Below are 8363 nucleotides of genomic sequence, written 5' to 3' on the forward strand. Positions count from 1 at the left end.
AGTAAAAATTGCCTTGCTGAGAAAATTAAATTTATGTTGGAGTGCTATTTCTTTGCGGCACTGGGGAACAAGCATTTGCATTTCTAACACCACCTTAGGCATTTTCTACTTTATCCTCCTCTATACACCCTACAACAGTCTCAGGCTAAAACCAGAAACTCAAAAGTCACAAGACAATATATCTGTTGGGACTCTGACCTTACCTGAAATGGCAGAAAGTCCACATGCTCTCTACCCACTCCCAGGAGTGTTTCATATCTGTCAATGCATGGGTTTCCTCAGTAGCACTAAATCACAGACACTTTCCTCCTTTTCTGCCCTGGCTCCCTGCGAAGCCCAAAGGCAGTCTGCTGGCAGAATTCCTTCTTGCTTGGGGAGGTCAGTCTTTTTCTATTTCTAAGGCCTTCAACTGATTGGATAAAGCCAACCCACTTTACAGAGGGTAATGTGCTTCACTCACAGTCCACTGATTTAAACGTTAATCTAATTTACAATATACCTTCACAGAAACATCTAGAATAATGTTTAACCAACTAGCTGAGTAATGTAGCCTCACCAAGTTGACACATCAAATTAACCATCACAGAAGCTGTCCCACAGAATAACCCTTTACCTTATACTGGGGGATTCTCTGGCATCTGAAAGACCCAGGCCAAAGCTTGTGATTTCCAATTCCCCTTTCTCTGAATTCCACTGGGGTGGATGGACTCTAGCCTTGAGAACCAGAGAGGAGTAGAGGGGGCCCCACATGAAACCCATTATCCTCAGCTCTACCATGTGACTCAGGAAATCCACAGGGCAGCCTCGGTAGGCTTCTGGGAAATTTAGTAAAGCACAAGGCTGACTGGCACTCTGGAGGAATTGTAAGAAATTTGCTATTTGTGGCTGGGTGTGGTGACTCATGCCTGCAATCCCAGCACTTTGGGAGGCTGAGGCTGGAGGATGGCTTGAGGCCAGGAGTTCAAGACAAGCTTGGGCAACACACCGAGACCCTGTCCCTAAACATAAATTAATATTTAAATAAAAACAAATTTTGTGTCTGGCCGCAATGGCTCATGCCTGTAATCCCAGCATTTTGGGAGGCTGAGGTGGGATGATTGCTTGAGCTCAGGAGTTCAAGACCAGCCTGGGTAACATGGCGAAACCCTGACTCTACTACAAATACAAAAATTAGCCAGGAATGGTGGCCTGTGCCTGTGGTCCCAGCTACTTGGGAGGCTGAGGTGGGAGGATGGCTTGAGCCAGGGAGACAGAGGTTGCAGTGAGCCAAGATGGCGCCACTTCATTCCAGCCTGGATTGTCCATCTGTTGAGTGAGATCCCATCTCAAACAAACAAACAAACAAATAAAAAACATACCCCCCCCAAAAAACCCAAATTACTATTTTATTAACAGCTTTAGATCTTTCTCTTTCTCTCTCTCTCTTTCTCTCTCTCTTTCCTTCTCCTCTCTCCTCCTCTCTCCTCTCCTCTCCTCTCCCCTTCCTTTGTCTTCTCTTCTCTTCTCTTTTCGTGGGGCTGCCCCAAAGGGCCTCATGAGCGCCTGTGCACAACGGCCAGATGGCCTAATTCACACAGCACAATGGGGACACGTCCACAGCCTCTCATCTCACGGTCCAGGCTCAGCTCGCCCAATGTGTGTGGAGTCCTCCTGGGGACTACTGTTGATAATGGCGTTCACCAGGACCTACAGAGAATCCTCTCCTGTGAGCAGGTGAATGGTCTCGAAGGCATGCTTGGCGATGCACAAGGTCACAAGTTTCTTGCAGTTGTTGTGGCCGTGTGTCATCATGGAGTGAGTGAGGTACTCCACAATGGGGCCCTGAACTTTGCAGAAGCGTTTGGCAGCATACTGCCCTGCCCTGTTAGGCAGGTGCTTGGCATACTTCTTCACTGCAGTGTAATCCTGTAAGGAAACGTCGTCAATCTGCACGCACATCATGGGTGCTCCACTTGCCAAAGAGCTTGATGTCTGGGCTCTCTGTCCCCACAGATACTGCTCTCTCCTATTTGGTCCCTGAGGGCACAGCCTGAGCATCTCTATTGCTTGGCATGGACCGCGTGCCGCCCTGGCACAGACAAGAAACTAGATATTTCAATGATCGCTTTTAGGCTTCTTAACTTCTATCAATAATAAACGTTTCCATTTGGGTCTCAGATAAGAAAGTGAGAGGAAGCAGATTCAAATGATATTTGCATGTAGAGTCCTTCTATAGGGAGCTACTGATTTCAGAAGGCCCCTGTTAAAATGGACTTCCCTGATAATATGTGTTCGTCAGTCCAGTAAATTTCTGTTTGGTGACAGGATTGCATTGACAAGCTTCGTTGTGGTGGTGGAGGTAGCTGTGTGACATACCTCAAATCCAGAGAGGAACCTTGGTAAATGGGGTTATTGGAGATCTCTTGCGACCTTTGGGGATTGGGGAGAAATTCCCCTAGGACTTGTTTTGTGTGGGGTTTTAGGCTACAATTTCAGACTCGATCCTTTGTTTGATTCCAGTGGGTGTATTCTTTCTGGTCAAATTAATTCCTGACTCCTGACTTTTCTTCTGAGTTTCCAACAAAAGGATTTTTTTTTTTTTTTTTTTACAGAGTCTTGCTCAGTCACCCAGGCTCAGGTGCAGTGGCTTGATCTCATCTTACTTCAACCCCACCTCCCGGGTTCAAGTGATTCTCGTGCCTCAGCCTTCTGAGTACCTGGGACTACAGGCACACCCACCATGCCTGGCTACTTTTTGTATTTTTAGTAGAGATGGGTTTCACCATTTGGCCAGGCTGGTCTAGAACTCTATCTCAAGTGACCCTCCCGCCTTAGCCTCCCAAAGTGCTGGGATTAGAGGCATGAGCCACCACTCCTGGCCTCAACAAGAGGGTTTTTTATAATGACATGAGTATTACATAAGCAGTGAATTGTGGCTATTGATGAATTGCAAGGCATAACTACCCCTAAGGGTTTAATGGCTCAAGACCATCTCTGGGGTTGAGGTCAAGCAATTCCTGGAAAATTCAAAGTTCTTATTCCCTATCCTGACATTTTAAAATCAGGAAAGAAGCCTCAAAATACATGAAAGATGGGAGTGAAAGAGAGGAAGGTAAGTTTTGATCTTAGGAATGGTGGAGTTTTGTGGACTGATTGCCTTCTCTATCAGTCAGAGTTTAGTTTTAAGAAACAGAAACCAACCTTGACTAATTTAAGCATACAAATTTATTAAATATATTAGGTAGCTCACATAATCTCCAAGAGGGTCAAAAACCAGGTTTGTAGGTTACAGAGCTAGAAACAGTGCCCCAAATCAGGTCACAGGGCTGGTCCATGAAGACTCACTGCCTTGGGACACTGGATACAGCTACTAGGATCAATGCCACCACTGCCTCTGAAAATGGGTGCAGTTGCTACTTCCCACACCAGCACAAAGTCCCATGCAGTTGGTTTCTTTATATTCCTGGCTTCTGACTCAAAATCTGGGCTGGGTACCTCTGATTGGTGGAACTTAAGTCGTGTATTTGCCATAATAGTGAGTAACACTGGGAAAGTAAGTATTTGGCATTTTCAATTTCTAGGGTGGAAGATGGGTTCTGCCTCATAAAATGGGGGCTTTCTCACTTTATTATATGAAAAGTAGAACCAAAATATTAAAAAATGTTCATTGTAGTGTATCCCTTGGTTGCCCCCAAGTCAATATGTATCCTTCTTGCCATAAGAATTTAAGATGCTTTCACAAGTTTGAGCAGCATCTTCCATAGCCTTCCAGTGTCACATCCTTTAAATTAATTGGAATTTTGCTGCCTGGAGACCTATGCAGGCCATATAACCAATGCCAGATTTCCCTGTCTTCCTTCTTTCCTATTTTCCTTCATTTTCCTAAGGGTCTCTTGATGACAACTACTTCAGGGTATTGATTTTCTCATTAAACAGGGTTCTTAAAAATGCAAGCATTGGCCGGGCGCGGTGGCTCAAGCCTGTAATCCCAGCACTTTGGGAGGCCGAGACGGGCGGATCACGAGGTCAGGAGATCGAGACCATCCTGGCTAACATGGTGAAACCCCGTCTCTACTAAAAAATACAAAAAAACTAGCCGGGCGAGGTGGCGGGCGCCTGTAGTCCCAGCTACTCCGGAGGCTGAGGCAGGAGAATAGCGTGAACCCGGGAGGCGGAGCTTGCAGTGAGCTGAGATCCAGCCACTGCACTCCAGCCTGGGCGACAGAGCAAGACTCCGTCTCAAAAAAAAAAAAAAATGCAAGCATCATGACTGGGCATCACGCCTGTAATTGCAGCACTTTGGGAGGCTGAGGCTGGTGGATCACCTGAGGCCATGAGTTCAAGACCAGCCTGACCAACATGGAGAAATCCCATCTCTACTAAAAACACAACAGTTAGCTGGCCGTGGTGGTGGGCGCCTGTAATCCCAACTACTTAGGAGGCTGAGGCAGGAGAATTGCTTGAAACCAGGAGGTGGAGGTTGCAGTGAGCCAACATCATACCAGTGCACTTCAGCCTGGGTGACAGAGAGGGACTTTTGTCTCAAGGAAAAAAAAAAAAAAAAAGAAAAAAAAAAAAACAAGCATCAGAAACCAAATTTGGCTAATTTTTTTTTTTTTTTTTTTTTTTTTACAGAATCTTGCTCTGTCACCCAGGCTGGAGTGCAGTGGCACAATCATGGCTCACTGTAGCCTTAACCTCCTGGGCCCAAGCGATCCTTCTACTTCAGCCTCCCAAGTAGCTGGGACCACAGGCATGCACCACCATGCCTGGCAAGTTTTTAAATGTTTTGTCCTTGTGTGGCTCAGGCTGGTCTTGAACTCCTAGGTTCAAGTGATCCCCCTGCCGTGGCCTCCCAAAGTGCTGGGATTATAGGTGCAAGCCACTGTGCCCAGCCAAATTTGGCTAATTTAAGCAGAAAAGGAATTTACTGAAGGATATTGAATAGTTCATAAAATCTCCAGGAGGGATGACAAAACAAACTCATGCCAGTAAACAAAAACCGTAGAGACTCCACTGCCACAGACACTGGGCATAGACTGTGTGGCTAACACTGCCAACTTCTGCAAACTAGGCTCAGAATGTTGCCATCAAAATCCCTGCCACACTGCCCACGCTTGTGAGCATGGAGTATGCTCAGTCCTGGCTTTTAAAAATCAGTGTCCTGTTTGCAAGAGAGGCTGGAAAGTGATTGCTTGGCAGTTTTAACTTCTATAGTGGGAAGCAGGTTCTGCTTAATAAGGTGAGGCATTCCCCACACAAAGGGAACTCATATATGGGGTGACCAAAAACAAAACAAAACAAAAACAACAAACCTGTCTAATGTCCATCCATGTGAACTGCAAGATCCCTTCTCCCTCCCTAGTACTTCCCTCATTTATTGCCTGTACACTCAGAAGCCAGCCCCCCAATTCAGAGTTCCTGATTTGCAATATTCTAAGGATGGCCTGTGAAGGATGTCACTTAAGCTCATGTAGATAGCAGACTGGGAGGCATTGTGATACTTAGAAAACAGTGCTGGGATGGAAGTCAGGGTATTATATTTCTAAATGTACAACACATTAGCTGTGAGAATTTACACAATTTAAATTACTTGGGCCTCAGAAGTAATCCACAGAAAAGTCTTGTGCACGAATTAGGCTCTTAGTACTTTCTGTTCTTACATGCTATGCATGGTTCTCAACATGTACAACTTTTTTTTGAGACTGAATCTCGTCTTATTGCCCAGGCTGGAGTGCAGTGGCACAATCTTGGCTCACTGCAACCTCTACCTCCTGGGTTCAAGTGATTCTCCTGCTTCAGTCTCTTGAGTAGCTGGGACCACAGGTGCATGCCACCACGACCAGCTAATTTTTGTATTTTTAGTAGAGGCAGGGTTTCGCCATGTTGGCCAGGCTGGTTTTGAACTCCTGACCTCAAGAGATCCGCCCGCCTCAGCCTCCCAAAGTGCTAGGATTACAGGCATGAGCCACTGTGCCCAGCCTCAATATGTATAACTTAAACTACTGAACTGAGAAACGAGAAGTTATTTGTACCATTTTTAATGCCTAAGGCATAAATACTACAGATTTTCATGAATTACAGGAATGCTCACCAAATAAGTCATCTTTTTTGGAGATATGTGTGTTTCAGAATTAGCCAAAGAGGAAGGGTTTCCGGAGGTCTTATTAGGGTATGTTTGCTTGGAGTCCTATGTTTAAACTTGTAGCACTGGTAATCCTTGAATTATCTCATCTCTTTCCATTTTATCTTTTTGACTGACTCTGTAATTATCAGTACTGACTTTGTCATCATTTATAAAGGACAGTGAGATTTGCCTATGCTTGAAAAGCTAAGCTCTAACAAGCATAGAACAATCTCTGGAAACCCTTTCTAAGTTACTCTGATCCTATAAGTGAAATGAAAATTCACATACGCTGCTTTGAAGTATTCTGTCAAAAGCACAAAAAGGCAAGAAAGGGCAAAGGCAAGAAATTAAACTCTAAAGTATGAGTGTAGCTTGACCATGCAAAAACAGGATTCCTCTTTATGTTTAGTTTAGAAGGCGGGCTTGGAGAGGGGAAGGAAATGTATAACAGCAAAGTATGGAAGGGATTATGAAGGAAAATAGTGAACCAGAGGTAAAGAGCAAGCAGCAAAGTGATTAAATGAACAAAATAATGAAAGAAAGTTACAAAATAATGAAAGAAAAGAGCTGATAACACTTCTTTAAAGAAGAATACAATTTCATCTGATTCTTACTCAAATAAAGACAAGAGCTAGAATAAGAGGGCAACCCATCTTTCTGGGACCCCTCTCTGATCCAGAGAGCGTTCTTCCTTTCACTTATTAAACTTCTGCTCTAACCTAAAAAAAAAAAAAGAAAAAAAGTGGAAAAAAAAAAAAAAAAGCTAGAATAAGAACCATTTTCTTTAGTAAGGAAGGTCACCATATGCTGGGGCATGTGGGGAGGGGGGCAGCAGATCCCTTTTTGCCTTTCAGTTGAGGGGAGAGGATGTTCCTATAGAATGCAGAAAGACTTGTTCCAGGCCAAAAGAGTTTATTCCTATTTTTCAGAATGGTTCAATATTAGGAAATCTCTGGATGGTATTTAGTAGATTTACAAGTTAAAGAAGAAAAATATGTTTCTCAAAAAACTGTGGAAAGGAGGCCAGGCGTGGTGGCTCACGCCTGTAATCCTAGCACTTTGGGAGGCTGAGGCAGGTGGATCACCTGAGATCAAGAGTTCAAGACCAGCCTGGTCAACATGGTGAAACCCTGTCTCTACTAAAAATATGAAAAATTAGCCAGGCATGATGGTGGGTGCCTGTAATCCCAGCTACCCAGGAGGCTGGGGCAGGAGAATCACTTGAACCCAGGAGGTGGAGGTTGCAGTGAGCTGAGATCATGCCATTGCACTCCAGCCTGGGTGACAGAGTGGGACTCTGTCTCAAAAAAAAAAAAAAAAAAAAAAAAAAAAAAAAAAAAAAAAATTGTGGAAAGGTATATAATATCCAATATCCATTCCACAGAGCAGATTGAAAGATAAAATATTTTTCTCAATTGCAGTCAGTTTAAGACTTACTGCTTCCATTCACTTATTTAAAAATATTTGAGACCAGATGTGGTGGCTCATGCCTGTAATCCCAGCACTTTGGGAGGCCGAGGGCGGATCACAAGGTCAAGAGTTCGAGACCAGCCTGGAAAACATGGTGAAACCCTGTCTCTACTAAACATACAAAAAAATTAGCTGGTTGTGGTGGCGGGTGCCTGTAATCCCAGCTACTCGGGAGGCTAAGGCAGGAGAATCGCTTGAACTCGGGAAGCAGAGGTTGCAGTGAGCCAAGATCGCGCCTTTGCACTGCAGCCTAGGTGACACAGCCAGACTCTGTCTCAAAAAAAAAAAAAAAAAAAAAAAAAAAAAAAATTGAGAGCATATCATATTGCAGGCCTTGTTTCAGACTATATAGAAGATGCAAAAACAAACCAAAATTGGTTTGTTCTCAAAAGGCTTGTAATTTCTAAAGTTGGAAAATGCATACACAAGGTAGCTATAGTCAAAAGGATTATGTGATAAGTGTCAACGAATTGGTTTATAGTACTTTGTTGTACATTACTATAGTGTTGCTGGAAAAGAGACTCCAAGGGCCAGTCCTTGGGTCTAGCACAGGAAATAATTGGAGGGGTGTCACAGAGCACAGTGAAGGAAGCAAGTTTATTGGAACTACTCTGTTAGAGAGTAGCGAGTCCAGCTGAGTGCAGTGGCTCACGCCTGTAATCCCAGCACTTTGGGAGGCTGAGGCGGACGGATCATGAGGTCAGGAGTTTGAAACCAGCCTGACCAACATGGTGAAACCCTGTCTCTACTATAAATACAAAAATTAGCCAGGCGTGGTGGCGCACAC

General features: G+C 44.3%; 1 pseudogene; it reads right to left on the reverse strand.

The window, feature by feature from the left end:
- Positions 1-609: 609 nt before the first annotated feature.
- Positions 610-5309, reverse strand: LOC104664571 (annotated as a pseudogene).
- Between the last annotated feature and the right edge of the window lie 3054 nt (positions 5310-8363).

Source organism: Rhinopithecus roxellana, chromosome 8 (assembly GCF_007565055.1).
Source record: "Rhinopithecus roxellana isolate Shanxi Qingling chromosome 8, ASM756505v1, whole genome shotgun sequence".
Taxonomy (NCBI): domain Eukaryota; kingdom Metazoa; phylum Chordata; class Mammalia; order Primates; family Cercopithecidae; genus Rhinopithecus; species Rhinopithecus roxellana.